Source organism: Aotus nancymaae, unplaced genomic scaffold, assembly GCF_030222135.1.
Source record: "Aotus nancymaae isolate 86718 unplaced genomic scaffold, 86718_ANA_hifiasm-v0.15.2.pri h1tg000033l, whole genome shotgun sequence".
In the NCBI taxonomy this organism is placed as follows: Eukaryota; Metazoa; Chordata; class Mammalia; order Primates; family Aotidae; genus Aotus; species Aotus nancymaae.
In genome coordinates, this window is record NW_026988447.1 from 29,579,799 (window position 1) to 29,603,382 (window position 23,584).

A 23,584-nucleotide genomic window follows, 5' to 3' on the forward strand; every position below is an offset into this window, starting at 1 on the left:
ATTACATAAATATAATCAAATATAAGAAGGATAAGAAATAATTCATTAACTTGGGACACTTTCTTGGGACACAGAATATAAACTCTGGCAAAACACTAGGCGGTGGAGTATATTCACTGTTAGGGTAGCTTTCAGAAGCCTAAAAAAAGCAATGGCTAGTGCTGAGTGATACGAAAATGATTGAGTTTCCCTGGCTTAGTGGAGCCAGGAATTACATGGCTGTGCAAGGTGGACATTTTGAAGATCAGCTGGGAGTGAGGCCCCAGAGGATATATGAGAAATGAGCTGTTAAAATGTGCACTAACGTCACTGTGAATTTTATTTCTTCTGCAGACAGAGACTAAGAGTTGGAGAGATAACCACTAATAGAACTGAGTTCCTTAGTGTCCATTGGGATAATTGGGCTCTGAAATAATAGAAGCCAGATGGCATCACTTAACCAGAAAATAGGCCATGAAACTATATTTACCTAAAGCAATGCTTGAGGGGTGAACAAAAGCACTGCTCCACAAGGAACTATGGAAATGATTCACAGAATATTATATTCTGAGGAGCAAAATAGAATGGCAGCCAAGGAGTGTGTTATTTAACATCTACAGTCAGTAAAAGGCAGCAATGGGAGGAACTAGATACTAAAAGGGTCCTCTAAAAATTCTGTGAATTTTTTTTCTCAAGTCCCAATCCTAAGCTAATTTTTAAACTTGAAATCTACTTGAGTGAACTGGTCACTAGGCTCCTAATAAGAATAAACTTATGACCTTGTGCAAGGAATATATATGGCAACGGTTTCTCCAAACTATTACCCAAGGGAACCTATGGCCATTTACACAGGCATTCTGGGGAAAGTGATACTTATACATCTTGATAATTATTGAACACCAGGTTTGAGTTGGCACTTGGAAATAAAGAGTCAAAGTGTCATCATGGTCCCACTTTTAGAAAGGAGGTCTATAGGAGCCAGGTAGTAAATGAAATCCTGGCTGAAGCTCAGGTCACAGTTGGCTATTTTGATCCATGTACCCTCTTAGTGGTCATTTCCTCAGTGCCTCAGTATAATATTGGAATGGACATAATTGACAGTTGGGATAAATTTCACACTGAGTACTTGGTCTTTGGGAGAGCCGTTGTGGAAAGCAAGCAGAAGCCTTATAAAACAACTTCTAAAATAGAATAGCAAAAGGAGTATTACATTCTAGGGGAGAGGGGATTGGGGACATGGCAGATATTCTACCTGTATAAACCTAAAATATGGAAGGATGTGGTTTCTTATTTTGTCATTAATTTAATATACCAGTTTGGTTCCTAAATAAAAGGGGATGGATTGTAGAAAACGGCTGGAGACCACTGCAAACTCAACAAAGTGGTAGTTCCAATCACACTGCTGTAAGAGCTGTAAAATTGTTGCTACAGTAGATTAACAAGGCCTTAGGTATGTGGAATGCCGCTATTTTAATTAGCCAAGGGGATGAGGAACAGTTTCCATTTACTTCAGATGGATTACAATATTCATTGACAGTTTTGCATCAGTACTATATTAATTTTTTTTTGAGACAAAGTTTTGCTCTTGTTGCCCAAGCTGGAGTGCAATGGTGCGATCTTGGCTCATTGCAACCTCTGCCTCCCAGAGTTCAAGCAATTCTTCTGCTTCAGCCTCCTAAGTTGCTGGGTTACAGGTGTGCGCCACCACACCTGGCTAATTTTTTGTATTTTAAGTAGAAACGTGGTTTCACCATGTTAGCCAGGTTGGTCTCAAACTCCTGACCCCAGGTGATCTACCTGCCTTGGCCTCCCAAAGTGCTGGGATTACAGGCATAAGTATTCCATTATTTTTTTTTACCCTTTAAACATATATATTATAAAGATATTTGTACTACTTGAATATTCCACAGGATAGTAAATTGCACATTGATCCGTTAAAACAATGACATCACCCTAATTGGATAGGACGAGCAAGAGGTAGCTAAATCTACATTATTAGAGCTTTGGTGTCTCACACATATGTGCCAGAGGATGAAAAACACTCTGAAGATTCAGTGACCTGACACTTTAGTCAACTTTTTAAGGTTCATGGCCTGTCAGTCCCTACCCACAAAAAATAAAGTACAGCTCTTGGTAGACCTCACTGTGTTCTTGAGGCAATATGTCCCAGACCTAGAAATACTGCTCCAGGTCAATATATGGGGTGACAAAGAAGGCTGCAGATTTGTTGGGACCTCTGCAGCAGGTATAGGCTGAGGGGCAAACTGTTCTGTCACAGTGATTCATCAAGCCCTATGGTGTCAGAGGTGTCAGTGATTGCAAACTATATAGTATGATATGTTTGTGTCACCTCTGTGAGAAAATTACAACAAAGTTCCCTGGAATTCTGGATCACAGTCAACCCATCTTCAGCAGAGATTTGTGTATCTTTTCAGAAGTAGCTCTTGGCATGTTACAGGGCTTTTGTAGACATGAAACATTTGATGATAGGCCACCAAGTGAGTATGCATCAAAGAACTGTCCCTATGATCTGAGTTATGTCAGCAGTTCCAAGTCATAAAGTTGAATAGGATGAAATAGCAGTTCATCCAAAAATGGAAATTGTACATCTGAGATTGAGCAGAGAATAGTAAGCAATGGATAAGCTGAAGGACAGGCAGCCCAGACTCCTAGATTACCCATTACGGTAGCACCAAAACCTCTTCCTCAGTTGTCACCTACAGGGGGTGATACTAGCAGCTGATAAAGAAGGAAAATGCCCAACTTCTAATTTATGGATAGGTCATATTGACATGAAAGAAGCAGCTAAGAATGGATTGTGACATTACAGTCACATTCATAGGTGGTTTTAAAAGGCAGTGAGAAAAATAGCTTCTTATTGAGCAGAATTGTGAGTAGTATGCCTAACTGAATTAGTTCTCATGCTGTTAATAAAGAATGAAGACTTACCTGAGACTGGGTGAATAAAAAAAAAAAAAGAGAGATTTAATAGACTCACAGTTCCACATGGCTGGGGAGGCTTCACCATCATGGTGGAAGACAAAGAAGGAAAATGTCACATCTTATGTTGCAGGGTGGCAGGCAAGAGAGCGTACGTACACAGGGGAACTCCTGTTTATAAAACCATCAGATGCATTCACTATTATTATCAGATCTTTATTCACTATTATGAGCAAGACCTACCTCTATGATTCAATTACCTCCCACCAGGTCCCTCCCACAACATGTGGGAATTATGGGAGCTATCATTCAAGATGATATTTGGGTGGGGACACAGTCAAATTATATTACTAACCATTCTTTTTATATAGAGGTAAAGTGGCTGACTGTGGGAATATGTGCAGATTTCTGGCAGTGACTAATGACTTGACTGTCTGGTCAGGGGCCTGGAAAGAAAATCATCAGAGATCAGATATCTCAATATTATATTTTATAAAGATTCAGTGTCCGAAATTACATAGCTTTCAACTTGCAAAGAAAGTGACACCTAGTAAGCTGATCACATTTTGTGTTTTTTCTATGTCAAAAAAATTTTACTTGAACAGTTTAAAAAATTTCAATTTCGATTTGAAAATAAAAGATACATCTTTAAACATATTTGATTTTTAGCCATATTTTGTAACTCTGTCTGTGTGTGTGTGTTTGTGTGTGTGTGTGTGTGTGTATGTGTAGGAGGAATAAAGAAACCTATTTATTTTTTCTTCTTGTGTTAGAAAAAGACAATTGTCATAAACCACCATGCTTGAATAGCTTCAAGTGTGGAAAAGGAAAATGCCAGTTTGATAGCATATAAGTTGCCACTAAATTATTAATTATCACATTTCTTCATGGAGCAGAATATCTTCTTATAAGCAGCAACACCAAGCAAAATCTCAGTGATCCAAAAGATTAGACTTGCCTTAGTATGAATAATATTATGATTTCTTAAAACATCTCTTGGTTTCACTGATCTTCTTTAATTTTCCTAGTAACTTGAATTTTTGTTAGTCAGGAAAATTATTTTCAGACTTCCAAAGCTCACATATCTGTAATATTCTATGCAACTACTATGTTTTCTGTATAACAGAAAGAAGAAATCACATATTTTTCAAAGTATTTTTACCTATGTTTTATATATTTCCATACAGGTTGATTATACATCATTGTGACAGATTAAGAAAAAGATACATTTCCTCAAATGATAGTTATTTGCTGTTAGATGCCTACTATAAAGGAATAAAGTTATCTAAAGTGAAATATTTGAGCTTTCTTGCATACCTTAGATGCAGGAATTCTTGTAAATATTGATGTCTTATTAGTAATACCCTTTGTCTAATGAAACAATTATACATGAAATTTCATAAAGCAATTTTGTGTCTATATAGGATTTTATTTTTACACTGGAGATATTTGATCATTCTTCCTCAACTTTAAGGAGAGAGACTGAACCAACACAATAAATTAACTGGTCCTCTAATAGTTATTCTCCTTTCCAAACTTTCAAACCTACTACTTTTTTAAATTGTACTTTCAGTTCTGGGGTACATGTGCAGATCATGCAGGATTGTTGCATAGGTACATATGTGGCAATGTGATTTGTTGCCTCCATCACCCTGTCACTATATCTGGCATTTCTCCCCATGTTATGCCTCCCCAACCTTCCCGCCTCCCTCGGTCCCTCCCCTAGTTCTCCACCACGAAACAGATCCCAGTGTGTGATGTTCCCCTCCATGTGTCCATGTGTTCTTATTGTTCAACACCCGCCTATGAGTGAGAACATGCTGTGTTTGATTTTCTGTTCTTGTGTAAGTTTGCTGAGAATGATGGTTTCCGGGTTCATCCATGTCCCTACAATGGACAAGAATTCATCTTTTTATGGCTGCATAGTATTCCATGGTGTATATTTGCCACATTTTCCTTCTCCAGTCTATCATCGATGGGCATTTGGGTTGATTCCAGGTCTTTGCTATTGTAAACAGTGCTGCAGTGAACATACATGTGCATAAAAAATATATAGAACGATTTATAATCCTTTGGGTATAGACCCAGTAATGGGATTGCTGGGTCAAATGGAATTTCTATTTCTAGGTCCTTGAGGAATCTCCACACTGTCTTCCACAATGATTGAACTAATTTACACTCCTATCAACAGTGTAAAGGTGTTCCTATTTCTCCACATTCTCTCTAGCATCTGTTGTCTCCAGATTTTTTAAAGATCACCATTCTAACTGGCTTGAGATGGTATCTCAATGTAGTTTTGATTTGCATTTCTCTAATGACCAGTGATGATGAGCATTTTTTCATATGTTCATTGATCTCATGTATGTCTTCTTTTGAAAAGTATCTGTTCATATCCTTTGCCCACTTTTGGATGGGTTTGTTTGTTTTTTTCTTGTAAATCTTTTTAAGTTCTTTGTAGATTCTAGATATTAGCTCTTTGTCAGATGGGGAGATTGCAAAAATTTTTTCCCATTCTGTTGATTGGCAGTTCACTCTAATGATTGTTTCTTTTGCTGTACAGAAGCTCTGGAGTTTAATTAGGTCCCATTTGTTTATTTCGGCTTTTGTTGCCAATGCTTTTGGTGTTTTAGTCATGAAGTCCTTGCCTATGCCTATGTCCTGAATGATTTTGCTTTGGTTTTCTTCCAGGATTTTTATGGTGTCAGGTCTTATGTTTAAGTCTTTAATCCACCTGGAGTTATTTTAGTGTAAGGTTTCAGGAAGGGGTCCAGTTTCTGCTTTCTGCACATGGCTAGCCAGTTTTCCCAACACCATTTATTAAACAGGAACTGTTTCCCCATTGCTTGTTTTTGTCCACTTTGTCAAAGATCAGATGGTTGTAGATTTGTGGTGTTGCCTCCAAGGCCTCTGTTCTGTTCCATTGGTCTATATCATTGTTTTGGTACCAGTACCATGCTGTTTTGATTACTGTAGTCTTGTAGTATAGTTTGAAGTCACGTAGCATGATGCTTCTGGCTTTCCTCTTTTTGCTTAGGATTATCTTGGCTATGTGGGCTCCTTTTTGGTTCCATTTGAAGTTTTAGGTGGTTTTTTCCAGCTCTGTGAAGAGGGTCATAGGTAGCTTGATGGGGATAGCATTGAATCTATAAATTACTTTTGGCAGTATGGCCATTTTCACAATATTAATTCTTCCTAACCATGAGCATGTAATGTTTTTGCATCTTTTTGTGTCCTCTCTTATTTCCTTGAGCAGTGGTTTGTAGTTCTTCCTGAAGAGTTCCTTTACACCTTTGTTAGTTGTATTCCTAGGTATTTTATTCTCTTTTTAGCAATTGTGAATGGTAGTTCGCTCATGATTTGGCTGTCTGTTAGTCTGTTATTGGTGTATAGGAATGCTTGTGATTTCTGCACATTGATTTTGTATCCTGAGACTCTGCTGAAGTTAAGAAGATTTGGGGCTGCGATGATAGGGTCTTCTAAATATACAATTATGTAGTCTGCAGATAGAGACAATTTGATTTCCTCCTTTCTTAATTGAATACCTTTTTTTTCTTGCCTAATTGCTCTGGCTAGAACTTCCAATACTATATTGAATAGGAGTGGTGAGAGAGGACATCCTTGCCTAATGCCACATTTCAAAGGGAATGCTTCCAGTTTTTGCCCATTTTGTATGATATTGACGGTATTAAACCTTCCAAAGTGTATGTCCATTACTTTCAGTGACATCTTAATAAAACCTATATACAGGTAAAATTTTTAGCCTGAAAAATTTTGCAAGAAACCATATGAAATATCCTCAGCTCACATTTTCTTCAGCCTCATTTATTACCATATGTTGAGTATTTTGTGCAACAGATAACTGTGAGTACTGAGTTTCCTGCTTTTCCAATGCCCTTAAAGCCTAGCCAGTGTTTTTGACCTCTATGTTTTTTCTTCAGTACCTGTCACAGTATGTAGGACATAATGGGAGCATATCTGTCAGTGTTTAAACCAGAGATTTATATTTTTAACTTCAAAAAAAAAAAAAAAACCAATTATCCACTGCTACAAAAATACAGGCAATCTGTTGGAATATAAAAAACCTCTAAACCAACTCACACTCTTTGCCAGAGAGCCAGCCTTCTGATTAAACAACACCTTGATGGGAGATAGAGAGCCCCAATCCTTCAGAAAGGGAAGACATGCTATTTTGAATTCACTTGTTACAGAATAATAATTAAGTGCAATTGAAATAGAATTCACCATCATACTTAGTCATCTTATGGACAGAATTGCTATTTGTGGCCTCCCCGGAAAAATAAAGAACACTACACTATACAACTTACATAGAGAAAAGCATTTGAGTTCCAAATGGCTGAATTAAAAGAAAATTTTAGAGCACAACCTTCATATAGGATGAAGATTGTCTATGTTTTCAATAACATCCATACTCAGAGGGATTATATTTTAATTGATATAGTCCTATGTAATATTTTTGCCATGGGCTAGATGACAGAGCCAGCTGAGAATCCTGTCTAAACACTAATTAAGAAGCAGAGAGAACTTGAGTTTTTTTGTAGTAGGATCACAACTCTTCATGAAATCTTTTTTTTTTTTTTTTGAGACAGAGCCTTGCTCTTGTCTCCCAGACTGGAATGCAATGTTATGATCATGTAGACTCACTGCAACTCTGCCTCCCAGGTTAAAATAATTCTCCTGCCTCAGCCTCCTGAGTAGCAGGGATTACAGGTGCCCGCCGCCACACCCGGTTCATTTTTGTATTTTTAGTAGAGACGGGGTTTTGCCATATTGGCCAGGCTGGTCTCGAACTCCTGACCTTGTGATCCACCCACCTCAGCCTCCCAAAGTGCTGGGATTACAGGCATCAGTCACTATGCCCAGCCCATGAAATCTTACTGGTGAAATTTTTGATGATAATTCATTTCATTTCCACTCTGGCAATGTCATACATAATTCTTTACAAAGATAAAGAATGATTCTGATGGATTGAATGTTGAGTTCAGCAGATTAATGTTACAAATGTATGTTTGTTTTGTATGTGTGTATGTGTATGTAGTATATGCATATGTAGGTGTATAGTTATATATACACATATTATCACATGTACACATTTTCTCTCTTTCTTTTACACATACGCATGCATTTATATATTGTTTTTGGATATTTTATAAGCTGATCAATACTTATTGGAGTGCATCTTTTGTATTCAATAATATATGCAAAAGCACCTAAAGGGTTTTAATATACGTCTTATTTGGTACATGTATTGTAGTGGATTTGGAGAAAGATAAATCTCTGCATCACTAGTCTAGGGCAATTTCAGCTCTGCTACATTCCTTCTCACTCAGCTGCCTATTAAATTTATTTCTTGCTATCAGCAGGGTATGGTTAATGAGTGTTAACCAAAGAATACTTTAAAAAATAAGAAAGCTCCAGTAAGCCATAGAATTTGAAAAGACTCAGTATGAGACTTAGCACATGAATATGTTCATTATTCTTCTCTATCATCTCTTTTACTTTTTTTGAGAGAATTTGATGAAACTTTTAAAAAATGTGGCCTTTGACACTGTAAGAACCAAAATGTCTCATTTAAGGTATTTCCCAGTCTTTCATCAATAAGGTCTCAAAAGGTCTGCAAAATTATAATAATATTGCTTACCTTAGCAAGTTTTCAATATATTTTGGTGACTTAACTAAATCAGAATTTCTTCATCATTGACTTAAAATGATCATTTCAAACTTGTAGTAAATCTCTTGATTTGGGTCCTTCCTATAGAGAAGGAGAATAAAGATCATAGAGTTATACACATAATATGACTTTGCCACACATAATACACATATAAAAGGATATGCAAAGAGACTGAATGATTTTGTTAGCAAATATTAAAATGATAAGTCAAATTTTTTTGGAGAGGTTATCTGAGTCAATCTTGTTAATGAGAAATAATGAAAAGCCTAGAGCTGAAATTTGCAGATGTAGCACTTTTTACAGTCAAAACATTTTAGGCAAACACAATATTAAAACCACATACATTATTTATATTAGAACGTTTATTAACCATAACTGTACCATATTGTTAAGTTTCTCAAACTAAGAGCATCTTTTTGTTATAACTATCAACATAAATTTTTAGATTTAGAATTCTAGAGCAGTGCTTTTAAAAATCAGTGGGAAAGGGCCCCACAGGGCCCTACCCTCTCCCGATTCCTTCCTTCTGCCTCTCCCTCCCTCTCTTCTGCTCTTTCTCTCCCTTTCTGTCTAATACTTGTAACCTATTGTAGATGAATACTTTTGTAAAATATCGTATATTTGCTATAAATCCCCTGACTTCTACTGAATCCCCTTATTTGGCCCAAAAGGCCCTCATCTTCCTTTTTCCCAAAAGCATTCTCTGTAATTTCAGCCTTCTAATGAATAATGTAAACAACTATGAAAAGTCTGAAGTTTTACACCGTTTGTAAGCTAACAAGTTAACCCAGTACAATATCATAGATCAGGGAGGAGATGAAACTCCTGTGTCAGAGACAAAGGACTTTACTTTTGGTCAGTAAGCAGCAGAGCAGCATGTTTGCATGTTTCCCTTGTCCAAAGTCCCACAGAGACGTGTGAATAGACCCAGGTGGTTGCATTACAGAGAGGAACCTTAACCTTAGGAAACTCAGAATTTTTACAAAGGAGAACAGGCATGCCTATCCTTTTACCAAAGGGAGTCATTATCTTATACTAGGCAATCAGCATGCCTGCTCTTTGCTCTAGAGGAAGACACCACCTTTAATTTCCAGGGCTTTTTGCTATACAAACACTCTTAAAATGACAGTTTTGTACAAAGGCAGTCAGGACTCTGTCTCAGAAAATGTAAAGAAATATGAGACACGTGGAGAACTGGCTGTCAGCAGTGGGTTTTGTCTCAGATCTTTTCATATAACACCTATGTTATGGGTGTTCTTGACATCCTGCCTTACTCTTCAAACTTAACATAATGCTTTATGCCCTTTAAATTCTAAGTGACTGAGTTTTACTTATTGTTTATATCCTTTCTACTGTCAGTAAACACATCCGTTTATAAAATTTAGTGTACCTGGAAAATTTTAGGGAATGGTCAATTCTGTTTGCTTGACTCTGTCCTGCAGAGAACGTGAAAATGGTGTTTGTGTGTTTGCATTGTGGGACATTTTTGTAAGTTAATTTGTTTTTGTTAAAGAATTGACATACTCACCCTATTCCTTATGTAAGAATCAGTCATTTAATATGAGATCTTTATGTGTCCTGATAAAACCTCTATGTCTTTTTTTACATATAGAGTTTGACCTCCTTTGTTCTCTTTTCTATAAACATAAGTTTGGCTCTTTCTGTGGCCATACCAGTCCTAGTGATGAGAATTTTGCGGTGGTGTGTATTTAATTGTACAATATTTACTTTTCCTATTGCTTTAGCTTGTTACACAGCCCTTTATATTTGACTACAGTTTATTATTAATGTGTTTTTATTAGTTTCTAAGCAGCAGGGATAAAGTGATAATGGCTGCTTAATTTCTTTTGTACCTTGGCTTGTAGAGCACTGGTATATTACAATGGTAAATAAGCATCGTTTGATTATTTGATTATATTGCAGTGCTTTGTAATATTCAGAGAAAGAAGAGAAACTTGAAATAGAAAAAACGTTTTTTACAGAAGTGATGCTGCAATTCTTGTCTCTTTAAAAGACATTGCTCTTGTGTTTGTCTTAGCTACCAAAGGGCTGCATATTCTAAGTCATTTTAGGGCTCTGTGGGGCGTAAACCATACACTTGAGATGTTTTAATCTTGAAATTGAATTGAGATTCCATGGATCACAGAAATTTACAAATAAACAACTCATGATGGAAGTGATTATAAAAGAGCAAGTTTGGAAGTGAGACTACAGCTGGAGAACACTACAGCTAGAGAAGTAATAAAACATTTTCTTCTGAAAATTGAGGAACATCATTATATTTATTCTGTAAAAATAATTATGAAAGTAGTACACGCTTATTTAAGCTAACAAGTCAGTCAAAATGTCAGGTAAATATGCTTAAACTTTTCCACCTTACTGAAATAACCAATAATAACAGCATTGACTTGTATTTTTCTATACATTTATGAATTATCCTATAAATACTCATAAAATATGCACACCTCTGTGAAGGTTTATGGTTATCCTTTTATGATAAAGGCTGTTATACACACTTACACATATATTTATAATTTATATAATGATTTGCTCAGTATAAAATTATAATGGCTCTGTTTTTCAACAAATCACTATACCCTTACTTCATTAAATATCTGCTAGTATTTCAGTAGTACAGATTTGATACAACTATCAAACAACACCCTTATTATTTCATTTTCTGCTATAAGCAAATATAATAAAATCCTTGCACATAAAATCTCTTGTATTAAACATTTCTGCACTTAAGTTCTTACATACTGAATATTTTATTACCTTAAGGCCATTTCACAGGAAAGGATTTCCAAGTCAAAGATTATGTATCTTAAATTTCAGCAACTACTGTAATTTTCTTTTAATGCCAGTTCCCAGAATACTTCCAAAAATCTCCCAAATTTCTACTGTAATGATCAATATGAGAATTCTACCTATCACTAGTGGCTATTTCTTTTTCAAATAATATTTCAAATATTTATTTAACTTGCATTTATCTGACTCTGATTATAGATACTAAGCATCTCTTTATATGTTATTAGCCATCTGGGATCTCCTTGTGTGAAATGCTGTGTATTTTGGCCACTGTTATTAATTATTTATCTTTTAATTAGCTTGTATTGGTCATTTGTATAGTGAGCATATTAATCCCATGTCTGCTATTTGTGCCACAAATATTTTTCAAGGTAACATTTTCTATATCCTAGTTATTGATATCTTTTGCCATACAACTAAACAATTTATGTGTAATGCCATATACCTTTCATTTTGCTTATGGCAGCTGAGATTTCTATATTGCTTAGGATGACCTACTGGGCTACCTATTTGTAATACTTCAAAGATTTTTTTTTTTTCCTTGATAAATGCTTGGAATCCTATAAAATGTGAGGCAATCAAATATATGAAAGACCTTGTGAGTCTGGGATTGGAGCTGAGCAGCTGTATGAGTTTAAAGAAGCTTTAGAGCTGCTTTGTAACACACTTTTTTCTACCTATATTTCCAGAACTTAGAATTTACAATATGACAAAGTATGTTCATATTTTAGAAGCTAAATATTATGTTTTATCCTGTTCTTCCAAAAAAAGCTATGATAGTATATTTATTTGTCTTTGTATCTTTCCAAGGCCTTGACTGATCTGGTTATTTACCTGTGAAATGGGACTAATGAACAAATAGTAGGTTTCTCTGTATTATTTGAGTTTTTTTTTTGAGGAATGAACACTATAAATCAATGTAAAATTGAAGATGTTATTATCACATTCTCAGTTTACATTAAATTTTAGTTTTCAAATTAGCTTGTAGCTGGATGCAGTGGCTCACGCCTGTAATCTCAGCATTTTGGGAAGCAGAGACAGGCGGATCACGGGCAATCTGAAGTTCAAGACCAGCCTGGCCAACATGGTAAAACCTTGTCTCTACTAAAAATACAAAAATTAGATGGCTGTGGTGGCACGCTCCTGTAGTCTTAGCTATTAGGGATGCTGAGGCAGGAGAATTGCTTGAATGTAGGAGGTGCAGATTTCAGTGAGCCAAGACTGCACCACTGCACTCCAGCCTGGGCAAGAGTAAGACTGTCTCAAAAACAACAACAACAAACTAACTTGTATTATGATAGAATAAAGATGCAAGAAATACAAAAAGAATTCAATAAAATATTGGGCATTCTCTATCTATATGTCTATATAATTATATCTATACCTAAAACAGCTGCTGTGTTCCAAATATTGTACTGGGTACTTACACATTGATCCTTTTAGCAATCACAAAGCAAATAAGGGAAATCCCTTGACTGTTCACAAAAGTTCCCTAAATTATTTGTTAATGAGTGGGGTGAGGATTCCCACCAACACTGAGGCAGGAAGACTACGCACAATCTTCCAGTCTTAATCCATAAATGCAGTAGACGATAGAGAAGAACCCATTAGAATCAAATAGCGGAATTGAATGCTTTAGATGCTTATCTATAATTGAGCTCAGTTTTTGTCTTTCTCTTGATAGAAAAGCAAAGTCTGCAACCATTGTGGAAAACAGTGTGGCGATTCCTCAAGGACCTAGAAACAGAAATAGAAATTCCATTTGACCCAGCAATCCCATTACTGGGCATATATCCAAAGGATTATAAATCGTTCTACTATAAGGACACATGCACACGAATGTTCATTGCAGCACAGTTTACAATAGCAAAGACCTGGAACCAACCCAAATGCCCATCGATGATAGACTGGACAGGAAAAATGTGGCACATATACACCATGGAATATTATGCAGCCATTAAAAACGAGGAGTTCGCGTCCTTTGTAGGGACATGGATGAACCTGGAAACCATCATTCTCAGCAAACTGACACAAGAACACAAAATCAAACACCACATGTTCTCACTCATAGGCGGGTGTTGAACAAGGAGAACACATGGACACAGGGAGGGGAGCACTATACATGGGGGTCTGTTGTGGGGGAGTGGGGGGGACAGTGGGGGGGTGGGGAATTGGGGAGGGATAGCATGGGGAGAAATGCCAGATATGGGTGAAGGGGAGGAAGGCAGCAAATCACACTGCCACGTATGCACCTAAGCAACAACCTAGCATGTTTTTCACATGTACCCCAAAACCTAAAATGCAATTAAAAAAAAAAAAAAAATAAATAAATAAATAAATAAAAACTGAAAAAAAAAAAAAAAAAAAAAAGAAAAGCAAAGTCTGAATATCCAGTCTTGTTTTTTCTCAAGTATTTCAAATTTATAGTTAAATGAGATCCAGCTTTCTATTTAGACTCCTTAATTAAGTTCTGCTATGTTACATACATATCAGGTGTAAGTATTTAAAAGTATAAATAAGGCTGTACTGTTTCTAGTTTAAAACTCCTCCATGACTTTCTATTGCAAAAAGAAAAAGGTACAGACTATTTTCAAAGCTCTGCATCTTCTAGCATCTGCGTACCTCTCTGACCATGTTATACCACTCTCCTATCTGTTCAGTCTTCTCCAGACACACCGACTTTCTTTCAATTCCTCAATAATACCAAGCTTGTTCCCTTTGACTGACCTGGGATTATCTTTTCAGTACTCTTCATGTGACCAGCTCCTCTTCGTGTATCAGCCCAAACAAGTACCCTACCCTCCTGCCACATACACTAACCCAATGTGAAGTAGCCACCAGTCACTTTCCATTGCTGCTTCTTTTTATTTATTTATTTTATTTATTTATTTATCTTTTAGAGACAGGGTCTCACTATGTTGGTCGGGTTGGTCTTGAACTCTTGGTCTCAAGCAATGCTCCTGCCTTGGCCTACCAAAGTGCTAGGATTATAGGAGTAAACCACCATATCAGGCCTGCTTCTTATTTTTAATTACCTGCTTGCAAACATGTTTTTATATACGTGTGTTTTGTCTCCCATAAATAGAGCTATATGAATTTTCAAAAGAAAGAATTTGAACTAAGAAATGGAACTGGTGGCTGGGGGTGGTAACTCATGCCTGTAATCTCAGCATTTTGGGAGGCTGAGACAGTAGGTCATGAGGTTAAGAGATTGAGACTATGCTGGCCAACATGAAACCCCAACCCTACTAAAAATACAAAAATTAGCCAAGCATGGTGGTGGTGGTGGGCGCCTATAGTCCCAGCTACTCAGAAGGCTGAGGCAGGTGAATTGCTCAAATCCAGGAGGCGGAGGTTGCAGTGAGCTGAGATCATGCCATTTCACTCCAACCTGGCCACAGAGCAAGACTCCATCTCAAAAAAAAAAAAAAAAGATATGGAATTGGGATATTGGGATTTAAATACATGTGAAGTAAATTCAATGCTTATGCATTAACCACTATTTTGCATGGTTTGAGAAGAGTGTGGTAGAGTGTGACATACTGCCAAGAAGAATACTCAAAAGTCAAATAGGATAACTAGAGTTTATATGGTTTAGTAAAAAAGTCATTGTTTGAAGTTTGCAGAATCTGCTTATTTTCCCGGAGTGATGGGTCAGATACCAAATTGTATTCAACAGCAGGTTGAGAAGGAAACTAGTTTTGATGAAATCTGTGTAGTGACAATGTGTCTGAGAAAGAAAGGAGACTTCTGAGGGAGGAAAAACTTGGCTCCTAGATATTGATGAGAAATCAGAAGATTATGAGGTTAGAAGAGTGGTGAGAGGGATATTCCACAGAGCCAGGTTCTATGAGGATGAAAAGAATGAAATGTGAAGTGTCAAAGAACAAATTTACGATAATTTGAGAAAAAGAAGGTAGTTGAGTGTAGCAATTAAGACTAAGTGATTTGAGGTTAGACCAAATTTAAACTTTGATTATCATCAGTTGCTTTCACCATAAAACAGAAGATTCAATAGCTTCTTTAAAGAGTCATACAGATTTAAGAAAATCAGAGTGAAATACTTATTGGTGTGGTTAGTATATAGCAGGAACTCAATAAACGTTAACTATCACATGTAATGGTTAAACAGCTTATCCAAAGATATTCTTCTGGTAGGTACTGACCAAGACGTGAACCCTGAGTACAAAGCTCAGTGAGTTAGTACAAAGCTCTAGGATGAAGTGCTCCTTAGATATCTTCACGTGGCTTTACCTCAAAAGGGAGCATGTTTTCTCTTGCTTACAAACACGGGCATAGCAACCCTTCCAATATTGCCGGTACAACGTTTTACCTGAGATGTGGGAAGGAAAAGGCAAACACCAGCAAAGATGTGCTAGGAATGAATCATTGAGGGTTAAATTAATAGTATTATTGTAATGAATGCTGAACTCTTATTTATCTATACCACAGGATTAATTGAGGCCACCTAATCTGAGGGCAACTGTGTCACTCTTCAAGAAACAATTCAGTTGCAGACTGTCATATTCTTTCCTGTAATAAACATGCAGTTAGTGGCAAATGAGATTCAAGCTTGAAAAGACAATACCGATTAAGATCTGAGTTAAAATCAGAATGTAGGACACAAGTAGTACACTCCACATTTGCTTTTGCCCTGCTTTGGCACTGTTTATTATTATATGTTCTGTATATTTGTGTTTTTTTCTCTAAGAGCGTGGATGATGGAGTCACTTCCACCAGATCTAGTCCTTGAACTTTAAGGTTTTGGAACTTTAAGGAAGACAACTCTCAAAGCCTTATTTCTAATTTTATATTTTTCAATTGCTTACTTTGTTCATCCCTCAAAACCCAAAGCAAATACTACATCTGTAATGGTGATTTTTATTAGTAAACTATAATAATACTTCCTCCCCTTTAAATCTTTTAATATCTTAGTTTTCTTGTGATAATTTTCTTTTTATCCTAAAATATCTTTCAAGATAGACTGTGCAAATCAGAAGCCATGTTCAAATCATTTTTAGTCAGACACAATTATTAATTGAATGACTATTATACTAGGTTGTCAACCTAGAAATGTTTTGATAGAAGAAGTTATATAAAACTTGGCAGATCTATTTATTAATTACACTTACCAATGAAAACTAAAGTGGAGATTTAATGAGGGGCTTTGGCAGTTATCAGATTAACTATATTTACAAGATCACTATTAAAACTGCCTTTGAATATTCCATAGTCACTTATTAAAGGCAAAAAGAAGGCATAGATATTAAACTACTGCTCGCAATTTACCTGGGTTTGTTTTGTTGTAATGAAAACAGTTACCACAATGACATACCTGTTATTATTTTGAGATACAGCATACCTATTTTTTTCATTGATAAAATTTTTCAGAAAAAATAACCTTTTCTTTTTATTTCTACAATGTCATATCTAGAATTACCATTTGTTTCCTAGAATGGCATATTTGTTTTCTATTCATAATATGAAATTCATTTATCTTTAACTTGTGATTCACTATCAGCATATGTCAAATTTATCAGTCAACTACATTGCCATTCAAAAGAGTTGAGAAAATTGTATTTTCACTTAAAAGACCTAGTAGTACACAATATCTTTTATATTTATGGTCAATGTCATGCTATCCCTAACTACACATATGAAGCCAAATAAATTTGGATGTGCCATACTGACTGTCAAGTCTATAGTCTATAATAGGTTCCATTCTGTACCTTCATTATAGATTTTTTGGCATGCTGACATTGTTAATAAAATGCTTTCAATTACACTCAAGGATGAGACTGAACACATCAGTGACATTGTTAAGTATTGTAAACTGAAAAATCCTATTTAAAATGTGGTTCTAGTAAACACCAAACAAAATTCTCATTTAACAAATGTTATGTTTTATGTACTGTTAATTGTCTAAACTTTAATATATCTAATACATTGAAATTATTTTTGATTCATGATTTAAGTGTGAAAATAAAAGGAAGTTTTATTTTTTTACAAAAAATCTTTACTGCATTCTAGAAGAAACATATCATTTTTAGATATAACATAAAATATATAGAAAAATAAAAAGAACCGTAATTTTCCTTACAACTGCATAAAATTAAAAGTACAAAGAGAAATATGTTCTTAGTTAAACATTTTTCACTGGTTAAATTAAACACAAAATTAGATGGGTTTCTAACAATACATTCTGTTTCTTCAATACATTTTGCAGTAAGTTATCAAGTCTTTTTCACCATATACCTTCCTTAATCTGCCATGATTATTGTATTTAAAAATTGAACCTGCTTCAGAGGCTTCTGACTTCTCATCTTTATAAGAGATCTGGTAAAGAAAAATATATCTGTTGGAAGTATAGAGCATATCAGTAAAGAATAAATATAGTATCTATTTATACACAACATTAAAAATAGTCAATTATTAGAGAAGTCTTAATTAAGGATAATATGCTTGCTTTAGTTTTGTAAAAATAGAGTTTCCTCTTTTTCTACTGGGAAAACTAAACAATCAAATAGGTGATATAGTAGGTTTTATTTATTTTGTGTAAAGGAACAAAGTTATGGGATATAAATTAAATTTCTGAAATTATAATTAAGCCACAGTATTGGTTTCTATCAAAAAGATTTATGGTATTATCCAATAATACTATTTCACAATCATAAAATTAATTCTTAAAAAATTAAAATTTACATATACTTTTAAAAATAAATGTCTATTTCAAAGACTGTAATACTGATAATACCATTGATTTTCTTTATGTCTATGTGGTGGTTTAGATAAACCTGAGATGTATAGCTTATGATAAGATAATTATTCTCTCAAATAATGTCTTGATTTTGGTAAACTATGAGATCCGCAGGGTAGGAACTCTCTTTATTTTTGTTTTATAGTTATAGTTCCTACTTTTAGCATGGTGTCCAAACAACAAAAAACTTCATAAATGTATATTAAATAAGTGTATTAATAAATTGGAAACTATGCTTTTTTATTATGATTTTATTAGTTAAGGATTTGAACACCTTATGCATTACGTGGAGCCCCAATTATTATTATTAAGAAATTTGTAATAAAAAAGAGAAAGGTTAAGTTCCTCAACTATCTTAAATTAGACTAAAAAAGAAATGTGACTCAAAACTTCCAATGTTCAAGTCAGTGTGGGCCTCGCCTCAAGAGACAAGTACTTTATTTAGATATATAATTTAAAAGTTTAGAGAGAGCTCTCATTTTCCATGGAAATAAAGTCCCCCAAATTGCAGTTGTCCAGTTATAGAGGTTTCACAGTCTCTCTAGGAGGAACTCACTTTTTGTTGAGTTTTACTACAAACATTTAGACTCAATTTTAAAATGTCACCAATTTAGGACACCATCAGAAAACAAGATGTATTTATTCAGTTTTTGGATTTATTATAAGTGTTTTCTTTCTTGGCTTAATGCCCAGCTCTTCCCTACTAGAAAAGTAAAGGAAACAAGGAATTATTAGCTTATGTTAACTGTTTAAGCCCTAGTAATTACAAGGCTCAAAACATCACATAAACTATTAATTTAATAAGGGTAAGAACCAAGTTGGAAGGTCACAGGGAAAGGTGTTTTTCAAAAAGATTTTTAAAAAGCCGTTGATGATGACAGTTTCACAATACCACCCCACGATGTGCTTGGAGACCTCGGAGAAGCCATTTGAAACCCACAAAGCCAGATCCTGCTCCTGTGCAATCTTGATGACATCTTATTCTTCCTAAGTGAAAGTACAAAGTGTGACTTTAAATAATATCTTTTTACATATATGTCTAAATTTACTCTTTCAAAGGAGCATTGTCCTTTAAAATGGACAACTTGGGAGAGGGACTGTTTATTCCATTACACAAAGATTTTGGAAAACCTCTCAAATTTTTTTGCAAAGATGTGAGTCATGCAAAAACAAAAATCAATCTTAGAACTATTAAAGTCACAGACTATTTGGGGCCAAAAATGGCACAGCCCAGAACCATCACTTACATTATTCATGTGTCTTGGTCCAAATGAGTTCCATCTTTTTCCTCAGATGAAATCCAAATTTAAAGTGCAGCACTACTGGGTAAGTCAATAAAATATACCACAGACTAAAAAGCTTCTTCCAAAAGAAGTTTCCTAGAATGCCTAAAGAGTCGAGCCCACCAAACAATTGGGACTATAAACTTTACTGGAATACGGGGTTAAAACATCAGCCATATATATGTTTTAAGTTTGCATTTAATAAATGGAGAGTGTACAGTGAAACTTTATGTTAGAGTTGCTTGCTTTTTCTTAAATTCTAAAACATGTAACACATACATAAAATTGTACTGTAAGAAATAATTTTAATTTGTGAATCTTTAACCACCTACTGTGAAAGGCTTATGGTTTCAAGTGGGAGTCAATAAACAAATGCCTGGCTCTTCATTATGCCTAGTGATTGATCAGAAGCAGAGCCTTGACATGAAGAGAGGATTCCAACTAGGGCCTGTGTCTGGCTCTCTGATATGGTGTTGGGTCCAACTATACAAATGTCAATTTGCTCAATGTAGGTAGTTATCTCAGACATTAATAATCTAATGCCAATATTTTAGACAAAATTACCAAAGTTTCACCAAGGCAGTTGAAAGAGATAGTTGACATATGAAAATGAGCACAGAGTCATATACCAGTAATGAAAAGACTATCTTCAGAGAAAATAATATGATACATTTTCTTCTTCCTGAAATACAGGTTTAAATTGGAAGTCACTCTATCTTGCAAAAGTATTAAATACTGCAGGCAATATTTTTCAAATATTAAGATAAATTAATTTGACGAATTTATTGATTTGTATTTTATTTTCAATTGCCAAAAACATAGGCAGAGCTATTTTTTTCTGTGCATTTTCCAGATTTTGAAATGATTCTATTTCCTGAAAATAACTCCAAATAAAGTCAGATAAATAAGTTCATTATACGTCAAGTTAGATCTGAAACACATTTGATATTTTTCAGTTTATCTGCTGAATATCACGTATCATACTCAAAAGCTAATATTAATATATGAGAATACCTAGAAACCATAAGTGAAATTAACTTGTCTATAATACATGACTTCTTAATCTCATTACTGGAAAGTTTCTATTTTTCTGCCACTACATCTTAGAGGAGTGTAAAATCAGATGACAGCCTCTTCAAACTATTACATACACAAATATATGAATTGTGTATTTATGCTTTGTCAACAAATAGTAATTGAACACTTATTGTTCATAACATTCCATATAGGATACAAAGAAATAGTTCATGTCCTCAAGGAATAGTTGGTTTAAAAAAAAAAAAAAAAGACCTGTACATGAAGTACATAAAGTATTTTCCGGCAATACAGTCCTCTAGAGCTATGTGACAATTTAAGTTTCAAAGAAGAATCAATAGAGTAATTACAAGGTTATCAAGCAAATGAGAGAAGAGTGCTAAAAAATTTAAAGTTTTTGAAATATTTTTTGTTTTAAACACTAACTACTATTAAATTATTTCCTGATGATGGATTCCAATCAGAAATACCAGTTTTAAACTGTAGCCTGTAAATGTAATGTATAGTATTGACTAATTGAGTAAAGAAAAGTTAAGGACATGGACAATAACAAACCATTAACATTTGTTTCTTGATAACATAAGCAATGAGTTGTTTTATAGTTAAAGCCCAGCCACTGTTACAAGAGAATAATTTCAGAATTGTCATGGCATTGAAATGACTTTGATAAACATTACGGCATTGAAACATATTAAAGAATAAAAGGTTTATATCATTTTATTCCGCACTTATGATGAAAAAGCAGGCAAAATTTTTTATTTCTGTTTATAGTTTTAATTATTGTAAGTACTTGGCTTAATTTGTTATCTTCCTTATTGAATATAGAAAGACAAAAATCTTATGAGAATGAAAGTTTCTGTGAAATGCTGGTTGAGAATAAAGTTGATATAATAGACAAGATTATTTTCACTAAGATATTTTATACTTTTACTGAAAATATCAGTGGTCTTCTGTGGCCAAAGAGTTAAAAGTTAGGCTTACTATTAAAGTCTGAGTTGTTAAAAACTGAACCCCAAATTGATATGGGCATATGTGGTATGTGATAGTCAGCTCATTGCTTTGAGAACTCTAAGAAAATCCGATCAGTTGGTACGAAGTTCTGTTTGTGATTATTTGGACTCATGTGATGAGGAAAAAAGGACATGCATATGTTTTTTTCCTAATATTTATACAATAGGATTAAAAAGAAAGAGTACATTTTTTTCCACTGGCAGACACATACTATGAAAGCCTTTTAGTTTCCAGTGTTTATAACATTTATCTCCTTAAGAGAATTATGCCCCTGAGCCAATAAGAATCTAGTCCCCGTCTCTAACAAATAGACTTAAAAGTATGTTAGTCGTAGAGAAGAAAGAACTTACTTCTGGTATAACAACTTAAGGTATACTTCTGATCTGCAGATGGAGGAAAGCATCACATGCTATCTGTGAGCACAGATCTCCCAGCAATGACTTTTATCATCTGAAACTGCTTCTGGATGTTCGTACGGTGGACTAAGATCAGCTAGATTAATGATTTTCAACTGGGGTTGATTTTGGCCTTTCCCCAGGAGACATTAGAAATGCCTGGAGACGTTTCTGGTTGTCCCAACTTCAAAGGGTGGGGGTACATTCTACTGCATCTAGTGAAGAGAGGACGGTGATGCTGTTAAACATCCTGCAGCATAGAAAACAGTCCCTCGCAACAAAGAATTATCTGGCCCCAAATTTCAGTAGTGCTAAGGCTGAGTAATTCTGAGCAGAGAGATTGTTTTCTCTCTGTTGAGAAATAGCTGAATTTGGGGTCCCACCTACTGCTAAAACTACAGTCTAAGAAAAGCCTCATGTGGCTGCTATCAGCCCACCCTTACCTAGCCATAAAAATTTCCTATTTAATATCGAGAAATAGAGCTGTGATACACAAGTAAATGTCAATCCTTCTTTCTTTGTCAAACTAATTTATTCTCAATGTAAAGGACCTTTTATTAAGAGTGCTCAGTTAATTAGCTCATGGGAGTGGGTTAGAAAGGATGAGTTTATCTTTTTCTCTACCTGGAATTCACATGTTGACTCAGGGTTCATTTGGAATAAGTAGAGAAGAGGTAAGATCCTCAGACATGGAGAAAGTAGAAAGTATTTCTAGGACATTTGGGAAGAGGGGAGGGGAACAATTCATTTTAAAAACGATCTAGGGCTATTTCATTTTTTTTCTTTGGAGTGTCAAGTTATTTATCTGTAAAATACTCCATTAAAATACAGGACACTTCTATTTATCATTTTATATGTCAGATGATTATTCCTTTCCAGGTTTTGCCAGAGACATAAGAAATGTGAAAAGTCATTCAATTAAATAAGTTTAATGAAAAACAAAGATGTAGCTACAATATTATCCCTTTCTATCAGTGACATACTACTTTTCTCTTAAAGACCATGTGTAGAAGAATGATTGGCAGGTAGCAGGTGCTCAATAAGTATTTGCTGAATAAGCAAATGTTTCATTATCCAAAATACAAACTTTCTTTTAATGCATACTTGTCACTCATTTTATGAAATTCTGCTTAAGCCCTGACTTTTCTTTCTTCAAAATTTTTCTAACATTCATTTCTTTATCTTCTGAATGTGACTCCCTGGGAGGCACTGTCATTCTCGCCATGGTTTTCTGGTTGTTTTATTTTATTTTAATTTAATTATTATTATTTTCTTTATTTTAGAGATGGATGTTGCTATGTTTACCAGGCTGATCTTGAACTCCTGACCTCAAGCGATCCTCCTATCTTGGCCTCCCAAAGTTCTGGGCATATAGGCATGAGCCATCGAGCTTGACTTCGTTTTATGTTTTTAATATTAATATCTTTTTGACTACCTTGTTGTCAAATTAATGCTTTTAAAACTTTCTGCATACTTTCTAATACTTTTAGCACATTTAAGTATTCTCTGTTGTATAAAATGATACTCTTACCTTTGTAGCTAAAAAAAATTTAAAACTTTAATATACTTTCACTAACTAGTGTGGAATTTTACAGTTTCTTTAAAGTACTATCTGCTAAAAATTAATTTTGGCAAGATAGGTAAGAAAGCTAGTATGTCATTGAATAGGATTTTCATGAATGAGACA

General features: G+C 34.8%; 1 long non-coding RNA gene across 1 annotated transcript; it reads right to left on the reverse strand.

Annotated features, from left to right (window-relative positions):
- Positions 1–3,004: 3,004 nt before the first annotated feature.
- LOC105710734 (uncharacterized) lies at positions 3,005–21,938 on the reverse strand. Its single transcript, XR_001105859.2, has 3 exons — positions 21,853–21,938; positions 8,579–8,689; positions 3,005–3,090 (listed from the first exon to the last, which is right to left on the reverse strand). It is a non-coding gene; the product is annotated as an uncharacterized LOC105710734 (long non-coding RNA).
- Between the last annotated feature and the right edge of the window lie 1,646 nt (positions 21,939–23,584).